Below are 14,303 nucleotides of genomic sequence, written 5' to 3' on the forward strand. Positions count from 1 at the left end.
CCTGGCAGTCCCAGGAACCCCCCTGGCATCCCCAGAGCCCCCCTGGCATCCCCAGAGCCCCCCTGGCAGCCCCAGAGCCCCCCTGGCAGTCCCAGGAACTCCCCTGGCAGCTCCAGAGCCCCCCTGGCAGCCCCAGGAACTCCCCTGGCAGTCCCAGGAACCCCCCTGGCATCCCCAGAGCCCCCCTGGCATCCCCAGAGCCCCCCTGGCAGCCCCAGAGCCCCCCTGGCAGTCCCAGGAACTCCCCTGGCAGTCCCAGGAACCCCCCTGGCATCCCCAGAGCCCCCCTGGCATCCCCAGAGCCCCCCTGGCAGCCCCAGAGCCCCCCTGGCAGTCCCAGGAACTCCCCTGGCAGCTCCAGAGCCCCCCTGGCAGCCCCAGAGCCCCTCTGGCAGCCCCAGAGCCCCCCTGGCAGCCCCAGAGCCCCTCTGGCAGCCCCAGAGCCCCCCTGCTCTAGGATGGGGAAAGCAGAGCTGCAGCAGCCCCGCGGCACAGCAGGAGCTGCTGGGAACATCGAGACGCACAGAAAGGAATTCCCGTGCCCAGGGCTGAGCCATGGGGTCGTGTCCCCCCCCCTTTTCACCGTCCACACCCTGCCCCAGAGCAGAGGCTACAGAGTCACAGGGGACAAAGCCTGGAGTCCCCAACACGAGCTGGAAATGCCCCGAGCTCCCTCCCGGCTCCCAGCAGCTGCCTCTGTCCCGGGGGCTGCCCCAGCGCCCGAGCCCGCGGCCGCTTTGGGGCTTTTCTTTCTGCAGGTGCTGAGGGAAAGGCCCCAGCAAACCCGGCCCCGCAACTGGAGATGCGAAACACGGCAGCAGAATGAATCCCAACAGGAATTTTCTGCACCTCTCCCCGAGGCTGCAGGAAGCAATCCCCCATCAGCAAAGGCAGGAGCAGGGGGAGCTCCATCAGCAAAGGGGAGCAAAGGCAGCGCCAGGCACCGCAGCTCGGGTGAGCAGAGGGAGGGCAGGACAGAAGTGTCACCTGCCTGGGGAGAGCACCAGGGCCACCGAACCACCCAGAAACACACAGCAAAGCAAGCTGCACCCTGCCCTGCTGCCAGTCCAACCCTGCCCCGCTCATCCCTGTGGGTATTCTCAGCTCAGTCAGAGAGAAAGAGAAAGGTTTTCTAACCAGGCGAGAGCCTGGGAAGCAGTTGGGAAAGAATGTAAATAATTCTCTAATCTACCTTGTTATTCACATTGTTTATAGTTATGCTCTGCCACTGTGTGCCATTCACTGCCCACCAATGGTGTGGGGTGTTTTTACTCTAAGACCAATGAAATTCATCTTCTCGATGTTCTCTATGTATAGAGTGGTATATTTGAAATAAATCAGAGCTCATTTTCTTTGCCTCCTGATCTGGAGCTCTCTGTTCCCGTCCTGCTCGACAGCGACACATCTCCACTCCCAGCCCTCCCTCTGACACCGGCTGAGAGAACCTTTCCCCCGCCAGTAATCTTGTTTATTCTAATAAAGAGTCACTGACTAAAACAAAACCCCGAGAATTGACTGTTGACTCACAGCTGAAGAGAAATTCCCATAGGCAAGTCTTTTTAGCGTTCCAAAAGCATGACTAATTCAATTAACACCAGCCAGAAGAAGATTATGTAAAGCTACGAAGTTACACATCTGTGTATGTATAGAATAAGTAACAGCTACATGTAAGGAACACAGGTAAGGGCTGCATGGTTTGCATTTTGTATCTCAAATACTGCTAAAAACATCTTTAGTGCCAGTTTGACTCCGGGAGGCGTTTACAAATTTTCAGACATATGTGAAAATAAAGTTTTAGAATCGTGGGGTTTTAATTACCTTTTCTTTATTCAAATCATTACTGGATGTTGTTATGGCAGAGTTGTCTCCGTCCATCAGTGACTGTACACGTGCCAAACCACTCTCCACCCTTCTTCTCCTTTTTGGCTAATTCAAAATCTCCATAAATCTCAGGAAAAGAAAAAAAAAAAAAAAAAAAAAAAAGCAAGGAAGTGGAAAGGAGCTTGTCTTGTGGATCACTCATGCAAGGAGAGAACTCAGGATTGCCCTTGAAAGTCTTTTCTGAAGACTTCACAAGCCCAGAGCACAAATAAACTCTGAGCCTGGAAGTTCCTGAGCCAGAAAACAAGTTCTTGTGTTTTCCTTTGACTCGAAAGCCGGAGGTTCATGAACCCAACCAAGCAGTGAAATGAATGTGAACTCTGGGCTGGGGCAGAGCAGCAGAACCAGAGCTCTGCTCCAGAACCAGAGCCCAAACTGGGCACCACGGGTGACGTGGCCTTCCCTGACCAGATCAAAGAATAGGAAAGGCTTTCAGAACAAGCCCCAACTTTTCTTTCCTGTAAAAATCTTACAAATCTCCTGCCTTGGGTTTTCCATCAGGCTCGTTTAAAATTCCAGAGCAGCCAGAGCAAAGCTGAGCTTTTCCCACCAACACACACCGAGGCAAGATGAAGCTCCACGCTCACATCACTTCTGCCTGAAAAATGAACTTACAGGGAAGGTGATGTACTTTTTACAAAGGTGTGAATTAGGGCTAAGTGAAACAAATCCCACCAGGAAACGTTATCTAAGCAGCCGTGGGGGCTGATCCTGGAGCAGCCAGGGCTGGGCTGGGCACAGCTCCTGCTCAGTGCTGCGGGCAGTGCAGACCCTGCAGCCCCTGGCACACACCCCAGAGCCACGGAAAGCCCCAGAACCTGATCCTGCAGCACACCTGCATCGCTCACATGCTGTCCTCAGGGAGGTTCAAACTCTGCTGGGAAGCTTCTCTGCTCTGTGAGCTCAGCCAGCCTGGGAGTGCTGCCCAGCAGCCACGGCAGAGCCCTGGGTGACAAAACCCCTCCACAGCTGCAGCCAGGGCTCTGGCCCTGCCACCCTGGCCCTGTGACCCCCCCTGTGTCACCAGGGAGCTCAATGACCCCCCCTGTGTCACCAGGGAGCTCAGTGACCACCCCTGTGTCACCAGGGAGCCCAGTGACCACCCCTGTGTCACCAGGGAGCCCAGTGACCACCCCTGTGTCACCAGGGAGCTCAGTGACCACCCCTGTGTCACCAGGGAGCCCAGTGACCACCCCGTGTCACCAAGGAGCTCAGTGACCCCCCCTGTGTCACCAGGGAGCTCAGTGACCACCTCTGTGTCACCAAGGAGCTCAGTGACCACCCCTGTGTGCCCAGGGAGCTCAGTGACCCCCCCTGTGTGCCCAGGGAGCTCAGTGACCACCCCTGTGTCACCAGGGAGCCCAGTGACCACCCCTGTGTCACCAGGGAGCTCAGTGACCCCCCCTGTGTCACCAGGGAGCCCAATGACCACCCCTGTGTCACCAAGGAGCTCAGTGACCACCCCTGTGTCACCAAGGAACTCAGTGACCCCCCCTGTGTCACCAGGGAGCTCAGTGACCCCCCCTGTGTCACCAAGGAGCTCAGTGACCCCCCCTGTGTCACCAAGGAGCTCAGTGACCACCCCTGTGTCACCAGGGAGCTCAGTGACCCCCCCTGTGTCACCAGGGAGCTCAGTGACCCCCCCTGTGTCACCAAGGAGCTCAGTGACCCCCCCTGTGTCACCAAGGAGCTCAGTGACCACCCCTGTGTCACCAGGGAGCTCAGTGACCCCCCCTGTGTCACCAGGGAGCCCAGTGACCACCCCTGTGTCACCAGGGAGCTCAGTGACCACCCCTGTGTCACCAGGAGCCCAGTGACCCCCCCTGTGTCACCAAGGAGCCCAGTGACCCCCCCTGTGTCACCAGGGAGCCCAGTGACCACTTCTGTGTCACCAGGGAGCTCAGTGACCCCCCCTGTGTCACCAGGGAGCTCAGTGACCCCCCCTGTGTCACCAGGGAGCTCAGTGACCCCCCCTGTGTCACCAGGGAGCTCAGTGACCCCCCCTGTGTCACCAGGGAGCCCAATGACCACCGCTGTGTCACCAGGGAGCTCAGTGACCACCCCGTGTCACCGGGCAGCACGCCCAGGCACCTGCTGGACAACTCCTGCCAAGCAGAACCAAGCAGGAGTCGGGGGAGTTGCCCTTTAAAAAAACCATTTTCAGTGATCATTTACCACACAGTAATGTTGTTTTGATTTCTGAAAGTGTTTTTTTTTTATAGTTTTTTAAAAACTTTCAAAAGAACTATAAGAGAAAACACTTTTAAAAATCACGGCAACATCTCACCCTTTTTCGGTTAAGAAAGAAAAAAAGAAAATGAAGAATATTGAAAAAGAAAACACTTTTAAAAATCAAGGCAACGCAGTAAGATCTGCGCCCTGATCCACCCCAGATCCACCCCAGGCTGGGCCAGCGGGGTGGGCAGCACAGGGCTCTCACCCTGGCACACAACAGCCCGTTCCTGCTGGCACACACCCGGACTCAGCAGCTCCTTCCCAAGCATTCCCTAATCCCAGCAAATGGGCTCTGGCAGCAGAAGAGCACACAGCTCCGCCCCGGGCTGCCCGGGCAGGGGGATCCCCATCCCTGCAGGGATCTCACAGCCACCCTGGGGATGTGGCACCTGCGTGTTGGGAATGCAGGTGAGCCCAGGGGGAGGAAATGCTGATGTGTGACTGCAGCTCAGAAGTTGAATGATTTCTTTATTATAACTATGCTATAATGCATTCATATACTATTTACAGGAGATACTAAAACTACAAACCTACTGTTCTAACTCCCAAATCTAACCCCTCACAACTCGTGACCCTCTCTGAGAGCCCAGCCACAGGTGGGTTGGGTTGGATTGGATTGGGTTGGGTTGGGTTGGGTTGGATTGGGTTGGGTTGGGTTGGGTTGGATTGGATTGGATTGGATTGGGTTGGATTGGGTTGGGTTGGATTGGGTTGGGTTGGGTTGGGTTGGATTGGATTGGGTTGGATTGGGTTGGATTGGATTGGGTTGGATTGGGTTGGGTTGGATTGGATTGGGTTGGATTGGGTTGGATTGGGTTGGATTGGATTGGGTTGGATTGGGTTGGATTGGGTTGGATTGGGTTGGGTTGGATTGGATTGGGTTGGATTGGATTGGATTGGGTTGGATTGGCCACCAGCCCCAAACAATCCTCACCAGAATCCAACCAAGCATCACTCCAGGTAAACAATTCTCCAAACACATTCCACATGGGAAAACAAGGAGCAGAAATAGAAATTGTTTTCTTTCTTCCATCTGTGCTCCTCTATGAAAAATCCTGGGAGAGAGAAATGTGCTTGCCACACCTGGGGACACGGGGCCATTGCTGGCTGGGCCTTTCCAACTCCAGCCACTCTGATTATTCCCACAGGAAATGTTCTGCCTGGGAGTTTGCAAGTGCAGGGTCACAGCAGCAGCCACTCCTCTCCAAAGGGGAATTGACACAGGCCAGCCGTGGCACAGCAGGGACAGTGCCCCTGCTCCTGGCACACATTGGCACAGCAGGGACAGTGCCCCTGCTCCTGGCACACATTGGCACAGCAGGGACAGTGCTGTGGCTCCTGGCACTCTGTGACACAGCAGGGACAGTGCCCCTGCTCCTGGCACAGTGTGGCACAGCAGGGACAGTGCCCCTGCTCCTGGCACACACTGGCACAGCAGGGACAGTGCCCCTGCTCCTGGCACACACTGGCACAGCAGGGACAGTGCCCCTGCTCCTGGCACTCTGTGGCACAGTAGGGACAGTGCCCCTGCTCCTGGCACAGTGTGGCACAGCAGGGACAGTGCCCCTGCTCCTGGCACTCTGTGACACAGCAAGGACAGTGCCCCTGCTCCTGGCACTCTGTGACACAGCAAGGACAGTGCTGTGGCTCCTGGCACACATTGGCACAGCAGGGACAGTGCCCCAGCTCCTGGCACACATTGGCACAGCAGGGACAGTGCCCCTGCTCCTGGCACACATTGGCACAGCAGGGACAGTGCCCCTGCTCCTGGCACACATTGGCACAGCAGGGACAGTGCCCCTGCTCCTGGCACACATTGGCACAGTAGGGACAGTGCCCCTGCTCCTGGCACTCTGTGGCACAGCAGGGACAGTGCCCCTGCTCCTGGCACACACTGGCACAGCAGGGACAGTGCCCCTGCTCCTGGCACTCCGTGGCACAGCAGGGACAGTGCCCCTGCTCCTGGCACACATTGGCACAGCAAGGACAGTGCCCCAGCTCCTGGCACACATTGGCACAGCAGGGACAGTGCCCCTGCTCCTGGCACTCTGTGGCACAGCAGGGACAGTGCCCCTGCTCCTGGCACACATTGGCACAGCAGGGACAGTGCCCCTGCTCCTGGCACTCTGTGGCACAGCAGGGACAGTGCCTGAGCTCCTGGTACTCTGTGGCACAGCAGGGACAGTGCTGTGGCTCCTGGCACACATTGGCACAGCAGGGACAGTGCTGTGGCTCCTGGCACAGTGTGGCACAGCAGGGACAGTGCCCCTGCTCCTGGCACACACTGGCACAGCAGGGACAGTGCCCCTGCTCCTGGCACACATTGGCACAGCAAGGACAGTGCCCCAGCTCCTGGCACACATTGGCACAGCAGGGACAGTGCCCCTGCTCCTGGCACTCTGTGGCACAGCAGGGACAGTGTCCCTGCTCCAGGCACTTCGTGGCACAGCAGGGACAGTGCCCGAGCTCCTGGCACTCTGTGGCACAGCAGGGACAGTGCTGTGGCTCCTGGCACACATTGGCACAGCAGGGACAGTGCTGTGGCTCCTGGCACACATTGGCACAGCAGGGACAGTGCCCCAGCTCCTGGCACAGTGTGGCACAGCAGGGACAGTGCTGTGGCTCCTGGCACACATTGGCACAGCAGGGACAGTGCTGTGGCTCCTGGCACAGTGTGGCACAGCAGGGACAGTGCCCCTGCTCCTGGCACACACTGGCACAGCAGGGACAGTGCCCCTGCTCCTGGCACAGTGTGGCACAGCAGGGACAGTGCCCCAGCTCCTGGCACGCCCTCCTGGCACCCACCCAGCACAGTGACCCATGAATGCAGGGTTCAGGGAACGGGGATGAGCGGGCATCAGGCTGGAGATCACAGAATGGTTCGGGCTGCAGAGCTGCTCCTGGCACTGGTGGAGAGCCTCCAGCCCCACCGTGCCGGGACAGGGACAGTGCAGCAGAGCAGGAGCTCGGGGCTGTGTCCCTCACACAGCCACGCTGCCAGCGAAGGCTCCCAGAGCAGCTCTGCCCTCCTGGGGGCACAGCACACCGGGGCACGGCCGGGCAGTGCCACCCCAGCCCAGCCAGGGCTGCTCTGCTGGGCTCAGGGGAGCTGCCAGGGCTTTTTTCATGCCATGCCTGAGGGAAGCTGGCCCCCAGCCCCCCGCAGGGGGGGGAACAGCAATCTGTACAGCTCATGGAAGCGTTAGAGCCCCTCACAAGAGCTCCCTGTTCTGCTCCCTGGGATTGCAAGTGCCCTGCAGGGCTGCACGCCAGCCCAGCCTGCTGCCAGAGCTGCAGGTGCTGCAGGGAGAGCTGGGCTGGGCTGGCAGCTCTGGCCTTCATCTGCCTCCTCCTCGCTGCAGCTGCACGGCCAGCGTGCCCTTTGTCTTGCCAGCGCCTGCTGGGCGTGCGCTCCAGTAAATCACTGAGGGTAGATTTAATTTCGTGGAGCTGATAATGAGCCGAGCTAGATATGGATCCTTTCATTTCAAAGTCTGCCTTGCAATTTAATCAGCCTCCACAGCCTCAGCACCAGCCTGAAAGTAACGTGGGATGGTTGTGATGGTGAATGAAGAATGGAAAAATTAGAGAAGAATTAGAGTAATGATTTTATCAGAAATACTGAGCTGCTGCCTGTAATCAAGTTTCACTGCAATGTGCTCTCTCAACACGCTGGTGTCTCTGGGGAGGATCACACACCTCCAGCAGCAGCCTTGGGGTTTGTCCAGTGCTGAGTAATTCCAGCACAGCTCCTCTCCACACAGGACACCAGGAGACGAGCACCACTGCTGGCAGCAATTCTCCCATTCCTCGTCTTCCCAAGAAACATTTCCATCAATGACGTGACAAGACATCCCAGCCACCCTGCCATCCCCCAGGAATGTCTCACCCCCATCTCCAACTCCAGATCCTGGGGGGTAATTTGGGTTTGCACCCAGTGCCCTGCAATGGTCAAAGCAGGGCTGATCACAGAGCAAAGGGAAAAGTCATGAAATCGTTGGGAGGCCCCAGGCAGCCCCAAATTTGTGCTGGGGAGCTCCAGGCAGCCCCAAATCCACTGTGGGGAGCCCCAGGCAGCCCCAAATTTGTGCTGGGGAGCCCCAGGCAGCCCCAAATCCACTGTGGGGAGCCCCAGGCAGCCCCAAATTTGTGATGGGGAGCCCCAGGCAGCCCCAAATCCACTGTGGGGAGCCCCAGGCAGCCCCAAATTTGTGCTGGGGAGCCCCAGGCAGCCCCAAATCCACTGTGGGGAGCCCCAGGCAGCCCCAAATTTGTGATGGGGAGCCCCAGGCAGCCCCAAATCCACTGTGGGGAGCCCCAGGCAGCCCCAAATTTGTGCTGGGGAGCCCCAGGCAGCCCCAAATCCACTGTGGGGAGGCCCCAGGCAGCCCCAAATCCTCAGTGGGAGCCCCAGGCAGCCCCAGATTTGTGCTGGGGAGCCCCAGGCAGCCCCAAATCCACTGTGGGGAGCCCCAGGCAGCCCCAAATCCTCAGTGGGAGCCCCAGGCAGCCCCCTGCCCTCGGGCAGCTCAGTCCCCACCTGCAGCCCCTGGACTCAGGCCACTGCCAGCCCTGGAAGCGAGAGCTGAGCTGGGAGAGGATTTTTCCCACATGGATTTGCCATCACAAGCAACACAATTTCCATGGACTGGCTGGTTGGAACAGAGAGAGAGAGAGCTTCCCGTGGCTGAGATCAATTCCTGACACAACTGCTTGGCTGAGCAGAGGACAGATCTGCACATCAGCTCCCAGCACCAGACATTTCCACCCATTTGCTGCTACAGGAAAAATCCTGCATTCACAGCCAGCTGCTGATACACCTGTGCACATCCACCTCCTGAAGAGAAGAGCAGCTTAAGCACTAATGACATCCAAATTAGATCTTTGCCATCTTTGATGTTTATGATTCTCGGCTCCTTTCTAAGGCAGAGATGTCGTTTGAGATTAATCAATAGCATTCTGCTTGGAGAAAGGCCTTCTGAAGCTGACAGAACTGCACAGCTCTGCTTGGAGACCTGCTCGAATCCGAGGAACCAGAAAAAGAAAGTGTTTTACTTCTCGTGCTGGGGAGGGTGCTGAGATTGCTGAGGAAACCAAAGAGCGGCTGCAAACACGGAGTGATCTCACTGCTGATGTGCAGCACGGGGCTGGAAGCAGGGGGAAGCTGCATGTGTGACTGTGGTGCAGCTCTGGGCTCACTCAGCAGTCAGAGATTAGTAACACAGAATCAGAAATATCCCAGGGAAAATCAGAGAGGTGATAACCCCTGGGCTCAGTCATTGCATCTCCCCAAGACACGCTCTGCCCCCACCCTGACAGAACCTCCTCAGCAGCCAGGGCTGCCCCTCAGCAGGAATTAGGTGCAAATCCAGCTCTGAGGCTCTGCAGGGAGGTGCCAGTGCCACCCTGGCACTGTCCCCGTGCAGGAGGTGCCAGCTGCTGCCCACGGGGCCCCTGTCCAGCCACGAATATTCCTGCAAGCAACTGGGTTTTGCTGTATTGGGTTTTCTGGGGGATTTTTCTGAATCTTGGAGTGCCAATGCTTTTCCCTGTTTGGCACTGAAATCCCAGACTGCTTTGGACTGGAAGGACCCTAAATCCCACCCAGTGCCACCCCTGCCATGGCAGGGACACCTCCCACTGCCCCAGGTGCTCCCAGCCCTGCCCAGCCTGGCCTTGGGCACTGCCAGGGATCCAGGGGCACCCGGGAAAGCTGAGGAGGTGATGAGTATGGAACAGAGGTGTCTGCTGTGAGGTGAAGTGCAGGATTTCCTCGGGCAGCAGAGCTCCTGCTGCCCTTCCCTCAGGATCTCGAAGGCAAGAGCAGGAAGGGGAGGGAAGCAGGGAGAGAACACAGTGAGGCTTTAAGAGGAGACGGTGCTTTTAACGAGTTGGGAGGTCCTCAGCGAGCAGGGCTGTGATTTGCTGGGTTGATTGCTCTGAAACCCCGGCTCTTGCATTTGTTCTTGGAGAAGTCTGAGGGAAAACACTGCATCAGAGAGCCCCATGCACTGCAGCAGCACTGGCACAGCCTCCAGAGGCACGAGACCCAGGCATCTTTGCAAATCCCCCCCAAAGTGCTAATTGCTTTTTTAGGGTGTCCTGCAGAGCAGGGCACTGTAGGGCAGCTGTGTGTGAAGGGTCTGGAGAGGGGCTGGGCTTCCTCAGAGCTCCTGCAGAGCTTTTCCAAAGGAAATGTTTGTTGCAAGGAAAAGTTTGGGCATGCAGACTTTGGCTGTGACAGTGTGAGGCTGCCCCCCTGCCTTCCCTCCTGCTGCTAATAAAGAAAAGTTCTTTGATTACAGCACATGGGGGTCAGCTCTGGCTGTCCTGAAGGAGCTGGGCTCTCCTGAGAACAGCAGCACAAGGAATGAACTGCAACGGGGATCCTTAAGAGGCAAAAATTCCAGGGTGGGAATATCCAAGCTCTGATTCCTCCTGGCTCGGGGTAAGCAGGACTGTCCTGATCACCCAGTTTGAGCTGGCCCTGGCACAGGTGCCCAGAGCAGCTGGGGCTGCCCTGGATCCCTGGCAGTGCCCAGGGCCAGGCTGGATGGGGCTGGGAGCACCTGGGACAGTGGGAGGTGTCCCTGCCACGGCAGGGCTGGCACTGGATGGGATTTAAGGTCCTCCCAACCCAAACCTTTTTGAGGAGCTGCAAACAGAACCACTTTTGACACCCAAAGTGTCCAAAGGCACCTGGCTCACCCCCCACACTCCAGACAAATGCTGCTTTGGCTAGCCCAGCTGGCCCAGGCCAGGGCTGGGCTCCTCACCCAGCAGACAGATCACCTGGGAGCACTCCTGGCCCCCGGGCACCAGAGCTGCTGGCCCAGGGCCACCCTCTCCCACCTGCCACAGCTCAGCCACAGCTCTGAGAGGCTGCACCCATTTCCCTGCATGCACAGAGCTGCAGCTCCGGTCAGCTTGAACAGAAGCCACAAATGCTCCGTGCTCTGGGGAAAAAAAAAAAAAAAAATCAAGGTGCTCTCCTTCCTTGATCCAGGCTCAGGTGTCCAAACATGAGACTTCAAGTGGCATTTGCTTTTGCCATTGAAACAGATATGAAAAAAAGCCCTCCCAAGGAATAAGAGAAAACTTGGCAAAAGGCACATGCTGCAAAAATGAAAGGCCATTCCTTAAGCAGAGCCCCTGCCATCCAGCAGTGATATACCAGCAGTATAATCTTAATTAGCCAATAAAAGTTTTTAGACAATCTGTCTAGACTTGCTTTTGCCTGGACATAAAATTGGCTTTAAAAGAAATATATAAACAGCAATGAAACATCAGTGAAGAGCTGTCAGAAAAAGCTCCCTGCCGCTCTACATCTGCACCCTGCTCTTCTTAAAACATGAGCATTTATGCGAAATCCTTCAGGTTTTGAAGCACAAAAGCTGCTGTGTTTGGGCTCGGAGCACTGCAAGCTCAGCCAGCTCGAGTCCCTGGAATCCACAGGAGCACAGCTCTCCTGGAGAGCTCCGAGCAGCACAGCCCAACAGCCCGGAGGAAGGCAAGCCCTTACAAATAATAACTGAGAACAGCCACGTCTGGGCAGCTCCTGGGTTTGTCCCTGCCTGCCCCAAACAAGAGGGACAGGAGTGGGACCAAAGCACAGCACAGGGACACTTGTGAGGAGAGAGAAGGGAAAGAGAACCAAGCCATCTCAGGGAAAGTATTGGGCTGGAAAAGGAACAAAATACTGAGACAAACTGAGGGACAATGAAAGGGCTGATTAGACTTTGTGGATGAAGGGGAGAAACAAAATACACCCAGGGAATTAAATGCCAGTGTGTTTTAAATAGTGCTTAAAGGGAATTCCTGTGCTCAGAAAGCTCTCTGAAACATTTCAGCTTTCTGTGTTCCCGCTGTCCCTGGTCCCAGAGCAGGGTGAGCAGCAGGACGTGCTGCTGCCCAGAGCCCCAGGCCACCCAGCAGCAGCTGCAGCTCCTGCCTGAGCTGCATTTCCACGACTCAAAACAAACCTGTGCCACCTTTGTGTCTACACAACGGAACACACGCAGAGACTTTGTCTCACCAGAACACAATAATTTGCTTTTTTACCCACTTTGTGGTGTTAACAGCCCCAAAGGCTCTGAGCAGGGAGTCCCGAGAGCCCCACGATCCAGCAAACTCTGCACAGCCCTGCCCAGAGACAGGGAGGGCACTGCCAGCACCCCCCACTTTGGGCTCAAACAGGGCCCTCGGGAACACGGTAAAATAATGCTGGAAGTCTCCAGCACGGGACTGCTTTGAGCTGAACAAACGCAGATCTGGAACCGCCGAAGGGAAGAGGAGCAGCCCAGCCTGCAATCCCAGCTGATGAACATCCATCCATTATCCATCATCCATCCATCCATCCATCCATCCATCCATCCATCATCCATCATCCATCCATCCATCCATCATCCATCCATCCATCATCCATCATCCATCATCCATCCATCCATCATCCATCCATCATCCATCCATCCATCCATCATCCATCCATCCATCCATCCATCCATCATCCATCCATCCATCCATCATCCATCCATCCATCATCCATCCATCCATCCATCATCCATCCATCCATCATCCATCCATCCATCCATCCATCCATCCATCCATCCATCATCCATCCATCCATCCATCATCCATCCATCCATCCATCCATCATCCATCCATCCATCCATCCATCCATCCATCCATCCATCATCCATCCATCCATCATCCATCCATCCATCATCCATCCATCCATCCATCCATCCATCCATCCATCCATCCATCCATCCATCCATCATCCATCCATCATCCATCCATCCATCCATCCATCCATCCATCATCCATCCATCCATCATCCATCCATCCATCATCCATCCATCCATCATCCATCCATCCATCCATCCATCCATCCATCATCCATCATCCATCCATCATCCATCCATCATCCATCCATCCATCCATCATCCATCCATCCATCCATCCATCATCCATCCATCCATCCATCCATCCATCCATCCATCCATCATCCATCCATCATCCATCATCCATCCATCATCCATCCATCCATCCATCCATCATCCATCCATCATCCATCCATCCATCATCCATCCATCATCCATCCATCCATCCATCCATCATCCATCCATCCATCATCCATCCATCCATCCATCCATCATCCATCCATCCATCATCCATCCATCCATCATCCATCCATCCATCCATCCATCCATCCATCCATCCATCCATCCATCATCCATCCATCATCCATCCATCCATCCATCCATCCATCCATCCATCCATCCATCCATCCATCCATCCATCATCCATCCACCCCTGTAGCCCTCCCAGCAGCCTGGCTCTGAGAACACACCACTCAGGATGCTGTGGGGCAGCTCCTGTCTCCAGCTCAGCTACCTCCTCCCCAGGATAGGGCCCAGCAGCGTTTCCAACCCTGCCTTGACAGATGCCTTTCCTCAGAACGCGCAGGGAGGACTGAAAGCCCACTGATCCCCACTGCCAGCGCTCTGCAGTGGGCACAGATGGATTTTCTCCTGGCACTGAACGTTTCCCCCTGCACGAGGAGGGCTCAGGCACCCTTGGGGTCACACCAGGGAGTGCTTCTGGCTGCCCAGGAGATCAGCAGGAGGGCATGAACAGCATCTCCCAGGAGTGTGGAGGGGCCGGGGCGTTTGTCATCCTCACTGTCTGAGGAAGGGTGAGCAATGAAGGAGGCAGGGGAGGGTGTGATGGAAGAGGCATCTCGGAATTATTTATGTGCTGCTGCTCCCCCGGGGCTGGGAGAGCTGTTCCCTGCACAAAGGGAAGCCCTGTGAAGTATGGAGGCACAAAGTGAGGCAATATTTCCTGTCTCCTCCTGGGACACAGGACCTCGGCGACAGGAATGGGAATCACTGGCTGCATCCCATTATCTGCTGCCCTCCACACTCAGAGCTGGTCCCGGACACACTCCTGACAAATCCACCCTGCTCTGCTCACAGACATCCCCTGGGAAGGCCTCGTGCAGTCACAGCACTTCTGTTTGCCAGGGGGAAAGCCAGAGTGGCAGCAGGGCCTTCCTCTGCAGCAGGTTTTTATGGAACTCACTGGGCTCCTGCAGGAGAGCTGGCAAGCAAGGGAGAGGCACCAGAGGTGAGCTGGGATTCCCAGGATCCACAGGATCCACGTGTCCCTCTGGGCAGGCTGGG

At 56.4% G+C, this 14,303-nt stretch overlaps 1 protein-coding gene and 1 long non-coding RNA gene across 3 annotated transcripts in view; one reads left to right on the plus strand and one right to left on the minus strand.

The window, feature by feature from the left end:
* GRM7 (glutamate metabotropic receptor 7) overlaps positions 1–14,303 on the minus strand; it is a 230,298-nt gene that overhangs the window by 120,162 nt on the left and 95,833 nt on the right. The window lies entirely within an intron of this gene.
* LOC128794272 (uncharacterized) lies at positions 3,957–7,704 on the plus strand. Its single transcript, XR_008433043.1, has 3 exons — positions 3,957–4,524; positions 4,627–4,712; positions 7,631–7,704. It is a non-coding gene; the product is annotated as an uncharacterized LOC128794272 (long non-coding RNA).

The sequence above is a fragment of the Vidua chalybeata genome, chromosome 12 (genome assembly GCF_026979565.1).
Source record: "Vidua chalybeata isolate OUT-0048 chromosome 12, bVidCha1 merged haplotype, whole genome shotgun sequence".
Lineage (NCBI taxonomy): Eukaryota > Metazoa > Chordata > Aves > Passeriformes > Viduidae > Vidua > Vidua chalybeata.